The sequence below is a fragment of the Perca fluviatilis genome, chromosome 14 (genome assembly GCF_010015445.1).
Source record: "Perca fluviatilis chromosome 14, GENO_Pfluv_1.0, whole genome shotgun sequence".
NCBI lineage: Eukaryota > Metazoa > Chordata > Actinopteri > Perciformes > Percidae > Perca > Perca fluviatilis.
The window spans coordinates 21,014,588-21,036,092 of NC_053125.1; the positions used below are offsets into that span (position 1 = coordinate 21,014,588).

General features: G+C 39.9%; 2 pseudogenes; one reads left to right on the forward strand and one right to left on the reverse strand.

Annotated features, from left to right (window-relative positions):
* The first annotated feature begins 65 nt into the window (after nucleotides 1-65).
* LOC120573064 lies at nucleotides 66-3,542 on the forward strand (annotated as a pseudogene).
* Nucleotides 3,543-11,646: 8,104 nt separating this feature from the next.
* LOC120573068 lies at nucleotides 11,647-16,918 on the reverse strand (annotated as a pseudogene).
* Nucleotides 16,919-21,505: the final 4,587 nt, after the last annotated feature.

A 21,505-nucleotide genomic window follows, 5' to 3' on the forward strand; every position in this document is an offset into this window, starting at 1 on the left:
AATTAACATCATTTTGTGAATTTAAAATATTTTGATGACTTTTTTTTTTTAAGTTAAGTTTTAAGTTTAAGTAATATAATGTGTTCTTTTTCTTCAGTAACAAACATGGCGCTTGATGTGCCGTTTAAGGAGCAGTTCAATTGCTGCATCTGTCTGGACATCTACACCAAGCCTGCCACCATCCCATGTGGACACACCTTCTGCCTGGACTGCATCGACGGCTTCTGGGACACTAAGACCAAGGCTGAGTGTCCGCTGTGCAAACAGACATTCAGAAAGCGTCCACAACTCAGGATCAACCAAGGATATAAAAAAATAATTGATTTCTATATAAGGTTGGTTTCGTTTTTTTCTTTTTACTTTTCAGGCATCCTCCTTCTTTCAGATGCGTGGAGACCATGTAAAAGAGCAAAATATTTGAATTTAATTGAGATTTAACATAATTTAATTTGAATCAAAGGTCTCAGGAGGAGAATTATGAGGGTGTGGGAAGCAGGAAAACTTCCCTAATCCCACTTATGGAGCCTGAAGAGATTCCCTGTGACATCTGCCGTGAGGCAAGTCACAATCAGTCAAATCTCCATCAGTCAAGTCGTGCCTCGTGTGCCAGGCGTCTTATTGTGAACTTCACCTCACACCACACCTGAGGGATGCAGCGCTGCACAGACACCAACTTACTGATCCGGCCACCTTCGCCACCAGTCACCTCTGTGGAAAGCACCATGAGCCGCTGACAATGTTCTGCAAGAAGGACCATAAGCCTGTTTGTGTTCAATGCACAGAGAGGGAACACAAACACCACAAGACCGTCCCCATGGAGGAGGAGAACAAGAGGGTCAAGGTGAGGAAATGTTATTGTCTTCCATTAAACTCTGCTTTCCTCCTTTTGTGCAAATATAGAAATATGTTTCTGTATTTTTTAAGTGAGAGAATTACCTCAATAAACATAATTCCCCTTTAAGACTTTATATATTTCCTTCAGCTGTTTCTTGTGCAGCATTATATTAATTTTTTTAAATCTTTTTTGTACCTTTTGCAGATTAATTTGAGGGAGACGATATCCAGCATTCAACCGATGATCCATGCCAGACTGAGAAAAGTGAATGAAATAAAAAATTCAGTGCCTCTGAGCAAAGTAAGTTATTGTTTGGATGGATGTTCAAAAAAAGCTAACTGGTCAAGTTTGTCTGTTTTTATCTGTAAATTAAATTGATTAATTAAATGTTTCTATCGTTTCAATCACCAGCAAATCACAGAGAGGGAAATAGAGAGCAGCGCTCAGATCTGCAGCATGCTGATAAGCGCCATCGAGAGACAGCATGCCAGGCTGGTCGAGGAGCTGGAGAAGAGGCAGCAAGAAGCTGAGAGGAGAGCTGAGGAGCTGTTCCAGGAGCTGGAGGAGGAACTCAATGATCTGCAGATGAGGAGCAGCGACCTGCAGCACCTGGAGCACACTCAGAACCCTGTTCACCTCGTACAGGTTAGATACCTCCACTGCATTTATACTGATCTGAATCAGCATTTTAAGAACTGTACTCATGAGAAACCTGTGCATCCTTCCCCATCTTTAGAGTTTCCCGTCTCTAAGGCAACTCCCTCATACTAGAGAGTGGTCTGAGGTCGCAGTCCACTCAGATAACTGCATGGGGGTGGTGATGAGAGCCGTCTCCAAGCTTGGAGACATCTACCAGGAACTTGCCAACAAACTGTCTGCAGAAGGTTGGTACATCTTTTGGCAGAAAATGATTATCTACATCCCAAAATGACTAAAGATTGTTGTGAAAATTAGTGCATAAAAATAACCTTTTTCTTCTACCTTTTTGCAGAAGCAGACAAGATGGATCAATATGCAGGTATGTTCACAATCACACATCCACTGCTTATTTCTATAAACTAGTTTAACCTTGGTTAGTTCCCCTTTTCATTACCTGACTCACTGTTTTTCTTCGTTTCTGCAGTCAATGTCACTGTGGATCCTGAGACTGCTTCAGGCTGGCTGGTCCTGTCTCCAGACAGAAAGAAGGTATTGTCTGACTTTTGATCATTAAATTAAATGTGTGAAGAGCACAGTCCTTCTCGGAAACTATTATTTCTTCAGAGTAGATTGAATTTTTCACATTTAGAGTCTGTAAAGAATGTGAATTCTTTTCAATGTGAATTTTTCAAAAAATTGGTTGAGCTTTGGCACTAAAAAACATCCCCTGCTGTGGGACATTTTACTGTAATAGAGGAGGAAATTATCAGACATTGTCACATGAAAATTGGAAAGGGTTGGGTAGTGAGAATCCAATTCAAAGGGGATTAAGATAAAACTAAACTTCTCTGAATGGGGAAAAGATAAGATTATTAATTCCTGCTAATGAAGCTAATGTTTAGTAAAATGAACATAATGATGATGATGATGATGATGATGATAACAATGAATATGTTAATTAACAGGTGAGCGTCAGCAGCAAGAAGAACAATTCTCCACTCCCAGACAGTCCTCAGCGATTTGACTCCTGCGTCTGTGTTTTGGGGAAACAAAGCTTTGCATCTGGAAGACGCTACTGGGTTGTTGAGGTGAGAAGATCAGAAACAAGAAAACACACTTTAAGCTAGCTGTGTATTTAAACAAATCCAGTTGAATGTGTCCTGCCACCACAGATGTACAGGAGCGGCTTTTACAATTGAAAAATACCAATTTCCGATAAAGACCAGCAGTATAAGAAATTCAATATTTACGTTTTTTGTCTAAAACAGAATTGTAAATTTCTGACCCAAATGTGACTCTGTACTTGGGTTTGATTGCTTTAGTGTTTCCACAAATTGGTAGTTTTTCACCTTTAACATCAATAGGAGTCAAGCAATTTAAATCAGTTTCAACACCACACATTTATTGTATTTCAAGCTCTTCTTTACTGTATTTTACAGTTAAAGTAAAATTACCAACGTGACATTATTTGACACAATATGGTACAAATCACACAAGACACTAGATATATTACAACCTTTAATTCCAGCAAGTTCGACATGTAGTAAATTCTAACACAGCCGACCTAAAGAGAGTCACGACACTAAACTACAGATGAAGGAATCCTGCATGTCTGACTCTATTCTGGACATTGTGTTTCAGGTTGGGGATAAAACAGACTGGGATCTTGGCGTGGCCAGGGAGTCCATCAACAGGAAGGGGGCCATCACGGTGCGTCCCGACAGAGGTTACTGGGCGATCTGCCGGAGGAAAGGTAGCAGTCTCAGCGCCTGTGCCGGTCCCTCCGTCACCCTCCACCTCCAGGAAACCCCCAAGAAAGTGGGTGTGTTCCTGGACTACGAGGAAGGGTCGGTGTCCTTCTACGACGCAGAAGCAAAGACCCACATTTACACTTACAGCGGGTGTGACTTCACTGAGCTCCTCTACCCGTACTTTAACCCCTGTGTTCAAGAAGATGGGAAGAACACCGCCCCGCTGATTATCTGTCCTGTTGATGGAGGAGTCAGGGAAGGACGGGACATAACCATTAAGTCAGCTGTATGATGTGTCATAAGAAAGGATGATGCTAACTGATGTTAAAAAATTTTTTAAGTTTATATATATCTATATATATATATATATATATATATATATATATATATATATATATATATATATATATATATATTATATATTAGGCCATATTTATTGTACTGCAATAATATTTGACCAACACTGGCCTGCAACAGTCCAACATACATGAGTAAAAGTTTTTATTTTATTATTCAAAATAATCTTTACAAAATATCGCACTTAAATAAAATGTGTTAAATGTTGATTGCACTGCAAAATGTCATTCCATAGCCTAAATGGGCAATGGTTAACTTAAAATTGTGAAACTGAAAATAAAAGTCATGTATTGAAGATAGAACCTGTGAGATTGTGTCATTTACTTTTATTAGCATTCTTAGTATTATTACAGTTTTGTTAGTTTTTTTTCTTTTTTCGTTTTTAAAAAGCCTCCCGTATACTGGTGTTTAAAATTAGCATGTGTGCTAAAACACTCAAGAAATGCATCTGGTTTTTATCTATTTATTACGGTGGCCGGGAAGTGCAATGCAACATTACAAAGAATGAAACACTTTTACATTTTGGAAAACAAAATAACATTTTAGAAAACAAATTTACATTTTGGAAAACAAAATAACATTTTAGAAAACAAATTTACATTTTAGAAAACAAATTTACATTTTGGAAAACAAATTTACATTTTGGAAAACAAAATGACATTTTAGAAAACAAATTTACATTTTGGAAAACAAAATAACATTTTAGAAAACAAATTTACATTTTCGAAAACAAAATAACATTTTCGAAAACAAATTTACATTTTAGAAAACAAATTTACATTTTGGAAAACAAAATAACATTTTAGAAAACAAATTTACACATTTTCGAAAACAAATTAACAAGATGCAAAACACTTTTACCAGTCCCGAAACAAATTTACAAATGACAGATTCTTCACGGAAAGGGAATGTACCACATACCGGAAGTGATGAGGTTTTGTATACATGTCGCCTTGACTACGGCAGTTATGGATCGAATGCGTCAATAGAGCCGCCTCTTGGAACAGGGGAGGCACTGCCTTATATACTGTTTATGGGCCGTCCTTAATGCATCGCGTCGCAATGTAAGCAAAGGTCTAACGGAATTAAATCACTATAAATCGTCAAAATCTCATGCGATGTTCTAGTTTTTTTAAACAAAAGACAAAGAGACTAATTAATGTGTTAATACAAAGAATATTTATTATAATCAGTTCACAGATATGAGTACAAACGGGAACTTCACCCTTCTGAACTAAGAGGTTCTGCTTCAAAGTGAAGTTTAAACAGACTGAAATGTCCAGGCGCTCTCCCCCCCACTAATGATTCATTTATTTCTGCATGTATTTATTTATTTAACGAGACTTTAAGTTGGTGTTTTCGTCGTTCACAGTCCGAGTCCCGCCAGACTCCCTTTAGGAAACCTGTGATTTAAACTTCAGCAGGCTGTGACAGTCCGGCGTCTCAGTCCTGGATCTGATTCTCCCGGCTTCCCTTCCCTCCAGCGGGCCCAGCAATACGGCCTGGGTCTCCAGCTGCGTGGTGTCGGTTTTGGCTCCCAGGAATGGGCAGTGAGCTCCAGGTCCTGCAGCTGCAGACGGACTCAGCTGCCCCCGCGTAGCTTCGATCCGGCCGCGGCTGTCGTCACGTTCCCTGTGTTTCCGTCAGGTCCGCGTCATATAAAAACTCCAAACACCGACCACACGTAAAGTCACCATAAACTTCATTCACGCCATATACTCACTCACAACAACACAAATTGACTGCGCTCACCAGCAACACCTCATCACTTCCGGTATGTGGTACATTCCCTTTCCGTGAAGAATCTGTCATTTGTAAATTTGTTTCGGGACTGGTAAAAGTGTTTTGCATCTTGTTAATTTGTTTTCGAAAATGTAAATTTGTTTTCGAAAATGTAAATTTGTTTTCTAAAATGTTATTTTGTTTTCGAAAATGTAAATTTGTTTTCTAAAATGTTATTTTGTTTTCGAAAATGTAAATTTGTTTTCTAAAATGTAAATTTGTTTTCTAAAATGTTATTTTGTTTTCCAAAATGTAAATTTGTTTTCTAAAATGTTATTTTGTTTTCCAAAATGTAAATTTGTTTTCTAAAATGTTATTTTGTTTTCTAAAATGTAAATTTGTTTTCTAAAATGTAAATTTGTTTTCCAAAATGTTATTTTGTTTTCCAAAATGTAAATTTGTTTTCCAAAATGTAAATTTGTTTTCCAAAATGTAAATTTGTTTTCCAAAATGTAAAAGTGTTTCATTCTTTGTAATGTTGCATTGCACTTCCCGGCCACCGTAATTTATTGCCTTTTTCATCCCAGTGCATCTTTAGTTTACTTACCCCTCAAAGCGCTTTCGTTGGGAATCAGCTTACGTTAACTGCTAAAGAACACACACGCTCATATTCTGAATGTAACCTTCAATTTGTTACAAGGGCTAGCTAAAGCTAACCTAGCTTGTTAAACAACAAAGAACACCACAACTAAAAGCTAACTTAGCCGGTCTTCTTTTCCCTACGTGTTGTGTTCAAAGTGAGGATGAGACTAAGTAGCTTGGAGAGAACTACTTCGAGAGGGGTTTGTTTTGTGTCTGACCTACGTAGTGGTTTTGTTCACTTCTGAAGACGGGCCTGTCCTGGCCGAGTCCGCGCTCTGTCTTATATGTCAGGTTTCAAAAAGGTGTATTTACAAAAGTTTGTATTGTTGGAAAACAACAAGGGCAGGCTTTTCTTTCTTTCAGTATAGCTCCATGGTAGCGTCTCCAGTTTGACTTTCACTGACTATGTTTACATACACAATATTCAGTTTTTTTTCCCGAAAAAAACAATATTCCGACTAAGCTCTTTACATGGCTAATAAAAGTGAGTATTCCACTAATATTTCCGTTTACATGTAGCCATGCAAAACAGGATTCTTTTCAAAGTTTACCAGCGGCGGCGGACTTGTTGGACCGTGTGAACACAGCGTCCCTCTTTCATTCCTTCAACCGGGGGCCTATTGCACAAAAGTAGAATAAAGAAATGCAGGATAAATGAAAAAGCGCAGCTTGACTTAGTGTGATCCACTCATCGCGGCTCAATCGGTTGCACGTTTGCCGAGCCAGGATAAGTAGGTGAAGCTATGTCAAGCCAGGTGTACATAGCTGGGATAAGTGCACGTTCACGGATTTCTTAAATAGACCACGGTATCGATCACAGATTAACTGATGCAGAAATGGAAAAGACGTGAGCAGGCTTCAACCGTTGAGCAGCAGCTTCTAATGGAAATTTACGAGGAGGTGAAACATATAATATATTATATATACTATATAATATGCAAAAAGGGAAATACGGCTGTTTTCAAACGGAAAAAAGCCCGACAGACAATATATATATATATATATATATAATACTATGGATTTAAAAAAATCTACTCACTCCACGTTTTAATTGCTTTAATATGCTTGTTTTATGTGTTGGTTTTATTGCTGTATCTGTTTTTATGCGCTAAATGTGCTGGTTTTAGCGTAAAGTGTCTTTGAGTAGCCTGTAAAGCACTAGGCTATATATATATATAAAAAAAAAAAATCTTGTTCCTGGGAAATGGACTAGGCTTAATTTCAAAGTTTATTCATAATGCGATAATGTTTTACAACCATGCACAGATCTCCATAAGCTATGTCTAATTCTAAATATCTTTCTACAATTTATGTTCATACAGAACAAGCATGACTGGACAAAAACTAGAAAAAGAAGTGACTTCAATACACGCTGTAAGCATATCTGTAAAACAATGTAGCCTGTTATTATTCATGTTTTTTTTTTCTCACTCCCAAGCTCCAAGGTGACGAGTGACAGCACCAAAATAAAATGATTAAGAAGCTTTGTGGCGTTCCAACACATTCTCACTCCCATTTGGTAAAAAAGGACATTTGATCAGGTGCCATTGTCGTCGTTATTGATGCTAAAAGTCCGCTTTTAGAGTCCGCTGCACGGTGTGGGAGGATCCCCCTGCCTCCCCCCGCCTCCCCGCGTTGCACGGGCGGGGGCACATTTCACGGGGAGAGCGGCGGAGGAAAAGCCCATTTCCGTATCGTCCCACTTTTTACCATTACCATCTCAACAACTGCAGTAGTATGATTTAAATCAAACTCGTGACAGCAATAGTGATGCATGTTAATAAAATGAAGCAGAACACATTCAGAAGACAACGGAATAACTGTTAACCCTTGTGTTGTCCTTCGGGTCCCAGTGACCCGAAGGACAACACAAGGATTATGTGCTTCCCTTTACTTTGTTGAGAATTGCTCTCTAAACCCTGTTTCTTGTAAAGTAAGTAAGTAAAGTTTATTTCTAGAACACATTTAAACACAGTTTAAGCTGACCAAAATGCTGTACAAACAAGAACTAAGGTGCTGTATCAACCCTTGTTTAGAGAGCAATTCTCAACAAAGTAAACGGAAGTACATAATCCTTGTGTTGTCCTTCGGGTCACTGGGACCCGAAGGACAACACAAGGGTTAAACACGTTTATTTCGGATCAGAGCGGCAGCTGATTTAACACATCAGACTCCAGGATTAATCTTATCCTGGCTGTTAGCCTGCTCTGGACCAGGCTAGCTGCAAAGAATAAATCGCCATGGTTACTTGGCTGGGCTTAATTCAACCTGCTTTTGTGCAACCAAGTCAAAGCTAAATTCATCCAGGATAACCTGAATATCCCGGCTTAATCCCTTATCCTGGTTTTGTGCAATACCCCTCAGCTTCTTGAAAAGGTCGGCACACATCCAAAAACCTGTTGATATCCAAGTCTTTGATAATATTTAAAAGTAGCTGTGTTTCTCCTTCTTATCGGTCCAGCATTGCAAACTGTTGGCTGGTTGGTTTGTGTACAGAAACCATACCAACGCACAGAGCTGACCAAAAGCCTGCTGTAAAAACCCTGATTGAGACGCATATTCTGAATGTGCTGTATACATGTCCAAACAACTCCTCTAAAACTTGAATAATATCGGAATAGCCCATGTCTTAATCGGAAAATGCTATATTCGGAAAAAGACCTTATTCGGAATATCCAACCGGAATATGTTGTTTACATGACCTGTAGCATATTCGGAATATTGTCATATTTGGAATCATAGCAGAATATTGGTGTGCATGTAAACATACTGACTGTCTCTCTTCCAAATCCATGTGAATCAATCTCTCAGAGTGTAGCTTGCTAGCCTGATTGCATCCATCACACCTGTAGCTTGTCGACTTCCTCAGATCACACAAACAATCATCCCTCATGTGACATGTCACTATTTGCCCTATCCACTCACCGCTCAAAAGACATTAACCTGACATCATAACATCAACAGATACTCAAGAGACACTGTCGTAACAGCTTTACCAACACATGCCAACATCCACCCTTAAACACACACACACACACACACACACACACACACACACACACACACACACACACACACACACACACACACACACACACACACACACACACACACACACACACACACACACACATTCAAACACTGATGCAGAGGGTTAAAGGTTCAGTGTTTAGCTCAAGGACACTTCGGCATTGACATTTGCAATTTGTTTAAGCTGCACCACATATTGGTTTCAACTGCTAGGTTTCTCACAAGTCCTTTTTCTTATTTTATTAAGGAAACGGTGTTGAGTATGCATGTTATTTTCAACTACTTGTCCCACGTTCAGCTATTTGGTTTCACACAGCATGGATGTAACCTGTTTGTTGTTGATGAGCAATTGAGGCATTATTTACCCTAGCCCCAACCCAAACCTTACTTAGTTTTTTTTCTACTGTGACCTGATAATTTAAACACTCTTGCATGAGATTTAATGTAAAATGCAAAAGCCTTACTGTTAACTCTAGTACTTTAACTCAACCCATAAAGCTCTGACAAAATAACTACAAAGATATTGTGTTTTCTTCATTGTTAGCACCAATATAACATTCCTTTTTAGAAATGTTTTGAAAGATATGATATAAACATGTCAAGGAGGCACAGATGGAAAAAGTCATTAAAAATCATTGGATCCCATTGTGGAGATGGATGCTCCTACTTCCTCATTTCCGAGCAATAAACATGTAATTAGTCAGGTCATTAAGTGTGCCTGTTGGTAATGTTCGTGTGTCGTGTGCTGACCTACATCTGATCAACCTGTTGAGACTATTAGACTGGCGATCTCCCCGGAACAACAAGTCCTCCTAGCCATACGATGTAGTAGGTCATTTATTCCTCCCTTCTAACGGTGGCAGGAAATACGACTCACGGGAGTGCTTTCCGTCTTCATATCTAAATCAGAGAACGTAACGGTCGTGGTTTTAAACGCATTAATGTCAGAATGTGACTTTGGACAGCTTTTCATTTTGTTCCCAAAGTTGCATGTTTTGGTTAATTGCCCAGTGTGAGTTTTAGCAGTGTGTGTTTTTCATTTGGTTTTACAACCCGGTCTCACACCAGTTCGTGAAATGGTCATGTTATTTTAATTTATTGATTCGTGTACAGGTCACGATTTTCTTGTTTATTTCGTGTACAGGTCACGATTTTCGACTGGGCTGGGTTTTATTAGTAGATGTGTTGCATGTTTTAACAGTTATTTGCATGGGTTTGTGGATTTGCTGTGTTTTTCTAATTGTTTGTTGGACTTGGAATTAGGATTATGAGATTGGCCACAGGATCTAATGATGTGCTTGTTAAAGGTGGACGTGAAACAGGTGCAGGCGAGGAAAAACAAGCAAAACAGATGACAAATCAGAAATAAATAAGCACAGCAAACCAAACATACTTGCACAAAACTAACCAAACACAACAACTCTGCCGTGTGACATTAGGTTTGGGCACCAAAACTACTTTTACCCCGTTTACACGTACATAGTTATTTTTGAAAAACTGAGACATATCCCTTCGTTTTCAAACTGAGAATTTGCCTCTGAACACGATTCTTTCTAAAAACTCCGGCCAGAGTGTAGATCTTGGAAAAATTTGTTTGTACATTTGCATGTAAACTGAGACAAATGGAGGTTTAGGCAGCCGAGAAAGTGAGGAAGAGAAGAGAGAGGAAGTGATTCGTTGCTGTTGTTGCTATTTTCGGGATTCTGATTGGCTAACGTGGGTTTGAGCTTCTCGTTACACTGCCACCTACAGGTTTGGCATGCTCTTGACGGCATTGATGGCATATATACACGGGTACGTATAAACAAACACTTTTCTGAAAACTGACAGCTGTGCACAATGTTATTTTTGAAAACTGAGAGGCTGAAATGTAGCATTAGTTAAGGTTAGAAAAAGATTGTGGTTTAGGTTGAAATTAATACATTTGTTACATTACGCCTTAGTACTTATAGGGATAGGGCGGATGGGTGGCTCCCAAAGAAACAATGTACAATAAGTCTGTATGTCACGTTCCACAAATGCAAAGTGGGGCGGGGTCTTTTTGTGTTCAATACAAACAGTATTTATATATTTGTTTGGAAAATATTGTGATCGGACTACAAAAGCCGAAGTGGCAAAATTGTCACGCAGTAGGCCAAAACAACATGTAATGCACCAACTGAGTGTGTAATAAGTAGTTGAAAATAACATGCAAATTGGGGAAGTAAAGGTTGAATAAGACAAAGACTTTGCAGTTGAAACATCAATTCATTTTTTGGTGCAAGAATCAATTAGAAATAAATCAAACATATAAATCAAAATATATACAAATTCTTAGGCAGAATTGAATTTGTTAAACTTAAACACTTGCAATTAAACAAGAGAATAAAAAAAGCAATTAGCAAAATGACACAATCTCACAGTTTTTATCTTCAATTCATAACTTTTATTTTCAGTTTCACAATTTTAAGTTATCCATTGCTCATTTAGGCTATGACATTTGACATTTTGCAGTGCATTCAACAACATTTAACACATTTTATTTACATTTATGTACAAGTGCGATATCATTTTGTAAAGATTATTTTGAATAATAAAATAAAAACTTTTACTCATGGATGTTGACCTGTTGCATGCCAGTGTTGGTCAAATATTATTGCAGTACAATAAATATAGGCCTTATAAAAGTTTATCAGTTAGCATCATCCTTTCTTATGACACATCATGCAGCTGACTCAAGGGTTATGTCCCGTCCTTCCCTGACTCCTCCATCAACAGGACAGATAATCAGCGGGGCGGTGTTCTTCCCATCTTCTTGAACACAGGGGTTAAAGTACGGGTAGAGGAGCTCAGTGAAGTCACACCCGCTGTAAGTGTAAATGTGGGTCTTTGCTTCTGCGTCGTAGAAGGACACCGACCCTTCCTCGTAGTCCAGGAACACACCCACTTTCTTGGGGGTTTCCTGGAGGTGGAGGGTGACGGAGGGACCGGCACAGGCGCTGAGACTGCTACCTTTCCTCCGGCAGATCGCCCAGTAACCTCTGTCGGGACGCACCGTGATGGCCCCCTTCCTGTTGATGGACTCCCTGGCCACGCCAAGATCCCAGTCTGTTTTATCCCCAACCTGAAACACAATGTCCAGAATAGAGTCAGACATGCAGGATTCCTTTATTTGTAGTTTAAGTGCTGTGACTCTCTTTAGGTCGGCTGTGTTAGAATTTACTACATGTAGAACTTGCTGGAATTAAAGGTTGTAATATATTTAGTGTCTTGTGTGATTTTTAGAATTTTCCTGTACAATATCATTTATTTCCAACAAAATAATCTTTTACTTCATTTTCATTAAATTTTTTTTTCATTTTATGGACTTTATATAATATAAATAATCCAAACAAATCTGTAAAGTCAGTAGTGCAGGGAGTGGATGAGAAGAAATGTGCCCCACGAATGCTGCATTGTCAAAACACAGAAAACAAAAGCCACAGTGTGTGGGGAGAGGAAATAATTCAAAAGGACTGGCTGATGCTCTGGCTTGTATGCATAGGACACACCAGACCCAGGTGTGTCTCATTCTGCTGATTTAACTCTGCAGCCAGACACTGAAAACAGAGCACCAGCAGGGAGAACCAAGCAGAGTGACACAATTATACTTGATTAAATGTACTTAGTCACTTTTCACCACTGGCAATTATGTAAACTCAAGGTTCATGCCTATACATGTAATCATCAGGTTGTTATGTAACAGGTTATATAATGTTTTTTTAAGTCTGAAGCTTTTGTGCACACACACCACAGACTTCACTGAACTGTAAATACTTCTATTTGCCAACACAAGCATACTGTACACACACCTAAATATTTCTTTGTATTCACGTCAAACAGTGAGACAACTTTGATAAGGACAGAATGTTCCTTTTCTTGTTTGTCATCAAGACAATGCAGGTGTAGAACAGACAGCACCACTGTTCTCAAACTGTCATGGGTCAAAGCATCTCAGAATCACACCCGTCGCTATGGGCGGGCCATAGGGGGCCGGGCCCGCCCCCAAAAATGCTTGTGCCCCCCCCACTTGAGGCACAGACCTCTTTTAACACCATCAACTCCAACAAGCTATAGTCAACAAACTGCTGTTCTTTGGCCTGGACTCTCACCTCTGTAAGTGGATTAAGAACTTTCTCACTGACAGACCCCAGCATGTCAGACTTGGAAATATTACCTCCTCCACCACCATCCTCAACACTGGCACTCCCCAGGGCTGTGTTCTCAGTCCACTCCTCTACTCACTATTCACATATGACTGTTCTCCCATTCACTACTCAAACTCCATTTTCAAATTTGCAGATGACACAGCTGTGTTGGGGCTGGTAACCAACAATGAGGAGACCGCCTACAGGGAGGAGGTCCAATCACTGGTATCATTGTGCAGAAGAAACAACTTAATCCTCAACACAAATCATCAAAAAAAATCATAATTGATTTTTGGAAATGTAAAAACAAAAAGACATGACAGTGTTGCGATACATGGAGAGGAGGTGGAACAGGTCCTAAGCTTCAGATACCTAGGGTTGCATCTGGCGGAGGATCTGACCTGGGGAGTGAACACCAAAGAGATATGGAAAAAGGCTCAGCAGAGACTCTTTTTCCTGCGAACCCTAAGAAGCACTGGGCTCCCGCAGACACTCCTCACAAATTTCTACAGGTGCACAATAGAGAGTGTGCTGGCATACAGCTGTACAGTTTGGTTCTCCAGCTGCACCACTGAGGAGAAAAAAGACCTGCTAACTAAAACAGAATCATTCCCCTCCCTCCGTCCCTCTGTCCCCTCCGTCTTACCCTGAAAATTCACCTCAAAATGCATAAAAAATGCAAACACAAGATTTTTGTGGAACTTCAATGGGGAATAAAGAGTAACAAGACAGACACACCCATCGCTATGGGCGGGCCATAGGGGGCCGGGCCCGCCCCCAAAAATGCTTGTGCCCCCCCCACTTGAGGCACAGACCTCTTAAAAAAATTACTTTAATTTTATATTATCATAGTTGCTAATTTTGTGTTGCATTAATGTTGCATTCTTTATCATTAAAACATTAAAAATATAAATAAACAATGGTGTGATTTTTGTTTGATTGATGGGAATCTACACTGCAACAGCCTATCACGGCCTTACTAAAAAGAAAGTTAGGCTACGACGTGACGTGGCCTACGTCAAGTGTAGCCGCTCAACAGTTACCGCACATTTTTGAAAGCTGGATGAGTTTTCGCCGGCTTACTTGCTTTAATTCGTCATTCCTCTAGCTGGTATTTGAACAGGGACTGGCTTGCGTAGGCTACTCGGTGGAAAAGGACTCCGCATTTTGTTATGCCTGCAGGAAATTCACATCTGTATCATCGGACGCGACCTTCTTCATTAAGGGGTTTAAGATTTACAGACAAAGGTTTAAATAAGCATGCAGCTTCAAATGACAGGAGGGACTGGAGAGAGGACATGCTGCCTCCACTCAAAGTACCGGTAGGTTCAAAGTCTCTGTCGTGTGTGTGTGTGTGTGCGCGTGCGTGCGTGTGTGTCTCATAGCACATGCATAGCAATGCATATCCTTCTGTTGACTGCTTTAAAATGCAATGTTTGAGAGATGCTTCTGGTGTTACATCTAATATGTTGTATAGTCAAGTGTTTTATGGATATTCATAACATTGCTTCTATGTAATGTGTTGTAGGCTATATAGGCTACCTGGTCATATTGCTGTTGGTTATGTTTAACGTGATGATTACGTGCGAATAGTATAACAAGAGTATATGATTATTATAAATATACGTACTGTACGCTAATTAATAATTGTGCCCTCCCATGTATTTCATATGCCCCCCTTAAGACTGAGGTCTGGCGACGGGTCTGCTCAGAATCACTGTTGCACTATTTACCTACTTGCAGAGTTTCTGTTAGCTGATGTTAACATAAGCTAATTTTTGCTAAAAACTGTGGCCTGGTGTCTCTCACAACAAGCAGAAGGAATTGTTTGGCTTTCCAAAAATTGAGTGGTTTAATGCTACAAGGTCAAATATGGATTAAGCATTTTTCTTTCTTGACATAAGGAGGAACAAATAAAGAGCCTTTTTGTAAAAACAGATACAATATCGTTTCAAATAATGTCATGTTGGTAATGTCTCTTCAACTGAAAAATACAGTAAAGAAGAGCTTGAAATACAAAAACTGATTTAAATTGCTTGACTCCTATTGATGTTAAAGGTGAAAAACTACCAATTTGTGCACACACTATAACGATCAAAGGCAAGTACAGAGTCACATTTGGGTCAGAAATTCACAATTCTTTTTTAGACAAAAAATGTATTTGTTTAAATACACAGCTAGCTTAAAGTGTGTTTTCTTGTTTCTCACCTCAACAACCCAGTAGCGTCTTCCAGATGCAAAGCTTTGTTTCCCCAAAACACAGACGCAGGAGTCAAAGCGCTGAGGACTGTCTGGGAGAGGAGAATTGTTCTTGCTGCTGACGCTCACCTGTTAATTAACATAGTCATTGTTATCATCATCATCATCTTCATCTTACTAAACATTAGCTTCTTTAGGAGGAATTAATAACTAATGAAGAACTACTAGTTTCCTAGAAGGACTGTGCTCTTTACACATTTAATTTAATGATCAAAAGTCAGACAATACCTTCTTTCTGTCTGGAGACAGGACCAGCCAGCCTGAAGCAGTCTCAGGATCCACAGTGACATTGACTGCAGAAACGAAGAAAAACAGTGAGTCAGGTAATAAAAAGGGGAACTAACCAAGGTTAAACTAGTTTATAGAAATAAGCAGTGGATGTGTGATTGTGAACATACCTGCATATTGATCCATCTTGTCTGCTTCTGCAAAAAGGTAGAAGTAAAAGGTGATTTTTATTCACTGATTTTCACAACAATCTTTAGTCATTTTGTGATGTAGATAATCATTTTCTGCCAAAAGATGTACCAACCTTCTGTGGACAGTTTGTTGGCAAGTTCCTGGTAGATGTCTCCAAGCTTGGAGACGGCTCTCATCACCACCCCCATGCAGTTATCTGAGTGGACTGTCAGACCACTCTCTAGTATGAGGGAGTCGCCTTAGAGACGGGAAACTCTAAAGATGGGGAAGGATGCAAAGGTTTGAGTACAGTTCTTAAAATGCTGATTCAGATCAGTATAAATGCAGTGGAGGTATCTAACCTGTAAGAGGTGAACAGGGTTCTGAGTGTGCTCCAGGTGCTGCAGCTCGCTACTCCTCATCTGCAGATCATTGAGTTCCTCCTCCAGCTCCTGGAACAGCTCCTCAGCTCTCCTCTCAGCTTCTTGCTGCCTCTTCTCCAGCTCCTCGACCAGCCTGGCATGCTGTCTCTCGATGGCGCTTATCAGCATGCTGCAGATCTGAGCGCTGCTCTCTATCTCCCTCTCTGTGATTTGCTGGAGATGAAACGACAATAAAAATAAAAATAGACAAACTTGGCCAGTTAGCTTTTTTTGAACATGCATCCAAACAATAACTTACTTTGCTCAGACCCACTGAATTTTGTATTTCCTTCACTCTTCTCAGTCTGGTGTGGATCATCGGTTGAATGCTGGATATCATCTCTCTCAAATGAATCTGCAAAAGGTAAAAAAAAAAAAAATACAATTTTGTACATAATGCTGAAAAAAAAAGCAGTTGAGCAACTTGACAAAATTCAGAAACAGGTTTCTATATTCGTACAAAAGAAGGAAAGTTGGCTTATTTAAGGCTAGGTTTAAAGGAAGTTAATGAAATAAACGTTTCCTCATTTTGACCCTCTTGTTCTCCTCCTCCATGGGGACGGTCTTGTGGCGTTTGTGTTCCCTCTCTGTGCCTTGAACACAAACAGGCTTCTGGTCCTTCTGGCAGAACATTGTCAGCGGCTTGTGGTGCTTTCTGCAGAGGTGAAAATGATCTCTCCTTTTTCACAAAAGAAACCACAACTCATTTCTTCTGCCTCATTGAAACCTCACAGCTCACACAATCTTTCATATTGCCTAATGCTTTTCTGTATACCGGGTGTGCTCACACTCTCCCAGTCACTTCTGGTCTCTACCTTTCCTCTCCTTCCCTACAAACCCCTCTAGCTCCCCCTTGCGGTTGAAAATAGTTACTATCACCAAGTTTTCTCAAGGCCTTGGAAACAGTATTAACCCCTCCTACTGCCAGTCACTGGCAACAACACGGCCTCTTCTCTATTCTCCTGTTCAGAGTATTTTAACATGAGGTCCTGTGATGGAAGTTTCTGGACAGCAGAGTAGATAAAGATGTCTTCAATAATAAAGATGAGAAGAACCAAACTGTCTTTGTTTGTTTTATTAGTTTCAAGCAGAAAAACTACTTTCACAAAACATCAGAGTGCAGTGTGAAATCATCAATATAACTGCTCGCGAGCGGACAGCTGGTTTCACCACACTGTTTAGGGTGCAGTGAACAGTCTCTGATACCTAGAAAACAGGAACACTTAAAGGGTAAAATTTATGAAGCCTTAATAGCAGGAAACATTTGAATGCACTTGTCAAGGTGCGATTTATGTCTTGTCACCATCTCGCTTCTATAGTCTCAACCTGCAAAACTATTTTTTGTGAGAGATACACCCTCTCTGAGTAAGAGGAAGCTATATGATAATAAGGTTAAATGTAAAAATATCAAGAATATATCAATACAAAATATTGCCAATTGTTTTTGCGAGGGTTAATTACCCAAGCAATTTCTACTGGAATATGAAAACAACATCCAAAAAAAAACAAAAAACATATGGTTTACACAACAGTATCATTCATAATCATAATGTTGGTCAATAGTTGTGTCACTGTCATCAGAGTCGGTGGTAAGGTCTGTCAGTTCTGTGTAACGCATGTCGATTCATAGGCTTTAAGACACAGCTGCAAGGCCTAATATTGAGTCATTTGAGAAAAGAACAAAGGTGAAACCATACGCTTAATCATGGGGATGATACAACAAGAGATAATAAGGAGCAATACCCGTAAGATAGTCACGGGATTGTTGGCGGTGGAGGAGATCATTTAAGTGTGAGACCACGTGAGTCATGTTGTCAGTAACGTCTGGAATGTAGGTACAGCATTCTGTTCCTATGACGTGGCATACTCATCCTTGTGCTGCTAAGAGTTGGTCTAGAGCTATTCTATTTTGCACAGCCGTGTTAGCAATAGCTTTTAGTTCTAATGTCATGTCAGCAAACCTTCCTCTGTGATAGCAGTCAGATTCTCTATAGGTCCGCAGCTACGCGATCTATTTCATGCGCATTTCTTACTGTACCATACCATGGAACAAAACCTGAGAGAAACTTTTGGCCCGAATCAATACGCACCATAAACAACCCAGTGTCACGGCACTACGTGGTCGCGTTATTTAATCTATTGATAGTGTTCACGGGGACGTTTTTTTCGTGGTGGTCAGCACGAAAATGTAAACTAATGTATTTAAATGGGAAGCATATGTCGTGGTCACAGCACGACTACGGTAGCGAGTAGTATGAAATGCCGAAAATCTGCATAAGGAGGTTGGTTGGGGTGGTGGATGGGTCAAACTATTCCAGACTTTTACCCTGGAGGCCGAGGATTGCGTCCCGCGTGTGGCGTTTTGTTTCCCCGTTAACCGTCCCGTTATTGTTGTGCGTTCACTGCGGCCGTCTCCCGGCGTGTGAGTCGTCCTTTCCCTGTTGTTTTTTTCCTTAACCCAACCTCCGCCATCCTGTTATTGTCGCGCTATTTTAGTCTTTTAATCGTCATTGGTATTGTATTTGTTTTTGCTTGTTTATTTTCTGTTTTGGATCCTACTGTATTTTAACAAATGTCTATTGTGTGAAGCACTTTGTGACTCTGTCTGTAAAAGGTGCTATATCAAATAAATTATTATTATTATGAGTCACGTAGCTCTCCGCTCAGAGTGCCGTCCAGCAAAAAACTACGAAGCTGAAAACGCTGCTTCTTGCCATGATGGCTCTGCTACCAGCCTCTGTCACGTACGGTGTGGAGATTTTGAGCGTGCAGCTGAGAAGGCAGTGTCGCTGTCAAATCTGTCCCTGGGAAAAGTAGCGTTGCGCCGAATTGAAACAGGAACTACGTTTCGTTACCAAATTTTCAGTAGTAGCGCGTAGCGTAGTGTGAAGAGGACACTCTCCACTATCAACACCCGCAAGGCAGCAGGCCCAGACAACATCACTGGTCGTGTGCTAAAGGACGCCGCAGAGGAGCTTAAGGATGTCTTCACGGATATCTTTAACACTTCTCTGAGACAGGCTGTTGTTCCATCATGCTTCAAGGCCACCACCATCATACCCGTGCCAAAGAAACCTTCTCCATCCTGTTTTAATGACTAACGGCCTGTGGCACTGACCCCCATCATTATGAAGTGCTTTGAACCGCTAGTCATGTCACACATCAAATCCACCCTCTCTCCCACACTGGACCCATTCAGAGGTGTCAAGTAACAAAGTACAAATACTTCGTTACCTTACTTAAGTAGAAATGTTGGGTATTTATACTTTACTGGAGTAATTATTTTACAGCAGACTTTTTACTTCTACTCCTTACATTTTCACGCAATTATCTGTACTTTCTACTCCTTACATTTTAAAAATAGCCTCGTTACTCTTATTTTAGTTCGGCTTGTTTTCATTCCAACTTGTCATCGTTAAAAAAAAACACACAAAATGCTGACAGCTAAATGGTGTAAAAGTGTGTCTGTATTTCACTGGATAGGATTCTAACACCAGACTGTAGCTGCCGTTGTCTGAAAAACACCTTCTCAGCCTGAAATAAGTTATTGTTATAGTTATTGTTATTAAATTTGTAATAAATCATTTCATTTTGACCCTGTGGCCTTAGCAATACACAAGCCGTTCTTTAATGTCGCCTTGTGCTCCTTTTTTAAATTTAGATCAACTTTTAATTGTTTTATATTTTTTAACATACAGAATAGACAAATACAATTGAACAAGGTGCTCCTTTTTCAAATATATATAATAGAGATAGAGAGAAGAGATGTGTCACCTTTTTCTGCCCTTCTGAGTTTGCATTTTACATATATAGATATAACAGTCATTATGGCCTTTAGAAAAATGTTTTTTTTGTGGAGGTGGGGTAGTGCACTGTGGGGCGGGCATTTTTTTCCCCTTACATTACTTTTACTTTTATACTTTAAGTAGTTTTGAAACCAGTACTTTTACACTTTTACTTGAGTAAAAAGCTTGAGTTGATACTTCAACTTCTACAGAAGTCTTTTCAAAGACTAGTATCTGTACTTCTACTTGAGTAATGAATGTGAATACTTTTAACACCTCTGGACCCATTCCAGTTTGCATACTGAGCCAAACGGCCCATAGAGGATGCAATCTGCTCTGCCCTACACCCAGCCCACACTCACCTGGACACAAAGGGCTCATATGTGAGAATGCTGTTCATAGACTTCAGTTCAGCATTCAACATCATAATCCCACAACTCATCTGCAAACTAGACCAGCTGGGGCTCAACACCTCACTATGCAACTGGCTGCTGGACTTCCTCAGTGAGAGCCCACAAGCAGTAAGAGTTGGCAACAACACCTTAAAGTGATGGTTCGGAGTAATTTCACCCTAGGGTCCTTTGCACCATGATCTCGAGCCAAACACCCCCCCAGAAGCTTTTTTCACCTGGGTCGAACATTGGGAGCGTTAGCGAAGCGTGAAGGCTATAGCTTAGCGCAGAGGCTATTGGATCCGAGTGTCTCTTAACATTACCCCACTAATAATGCCCGAAATGATACCAAACGTCTACAGTAGTACAAATAGGTTATGCACTCATAAAACGATGGATTGTAAAATTTGTAAGTACACCAGAAGTTTATGTAAATAACACTTGCCTGCTGGCTTCTGCTCTCTGCTGCTGCTGCTGCTGTTACTACCAGGCAGTAAGAGTGCTTAGGGACATCTACAAATTACAACACCGAAAAGAGATGCAACAAAAATATTTATTAATTTAATGATTAAATAAGGTAATGTCTCCAAACTTACCTCAATTATTACTTGTCTCCTGCTAGTTATATTACAGCACTTACTTTAAAAAATAAGTTAAATTAAAAAATATTTTTGTTGCATCTCTTTCGTTGTAATTTGTAGATGTCCCTAAGCACTGGTCTTACAGCAGCAACAACAACAGCAGAGAGCAGAAGCCAGCAGGCAAGTGTTATTTACATAACCTTCTGGTGTACTTACAAACTTTACAATCCATCGTTTTATGAGTGCATAACCTATATATATACTAGTGTAGACCTTTGGTATCATTTCGGCATTATTAGTGGGGTAATGTTAAGAGACACTTCGATCCATTAGCCTTCGCGCGTAAGCTATTCAGCGGCTAACGCTACGCCACGCTTAACTCGTCCAATGTTAGACCCAGGTGAAAAAGCTTCGGGGTGTTTGGCCCGAGGTCATGGTGCAAAGGACCCTAGGGTGAAATTACTCGAACAATCACTTTAAGCAGCGCCACACTGAGCACAGGGGCCCCCAAGGCTGTGTGCTCAG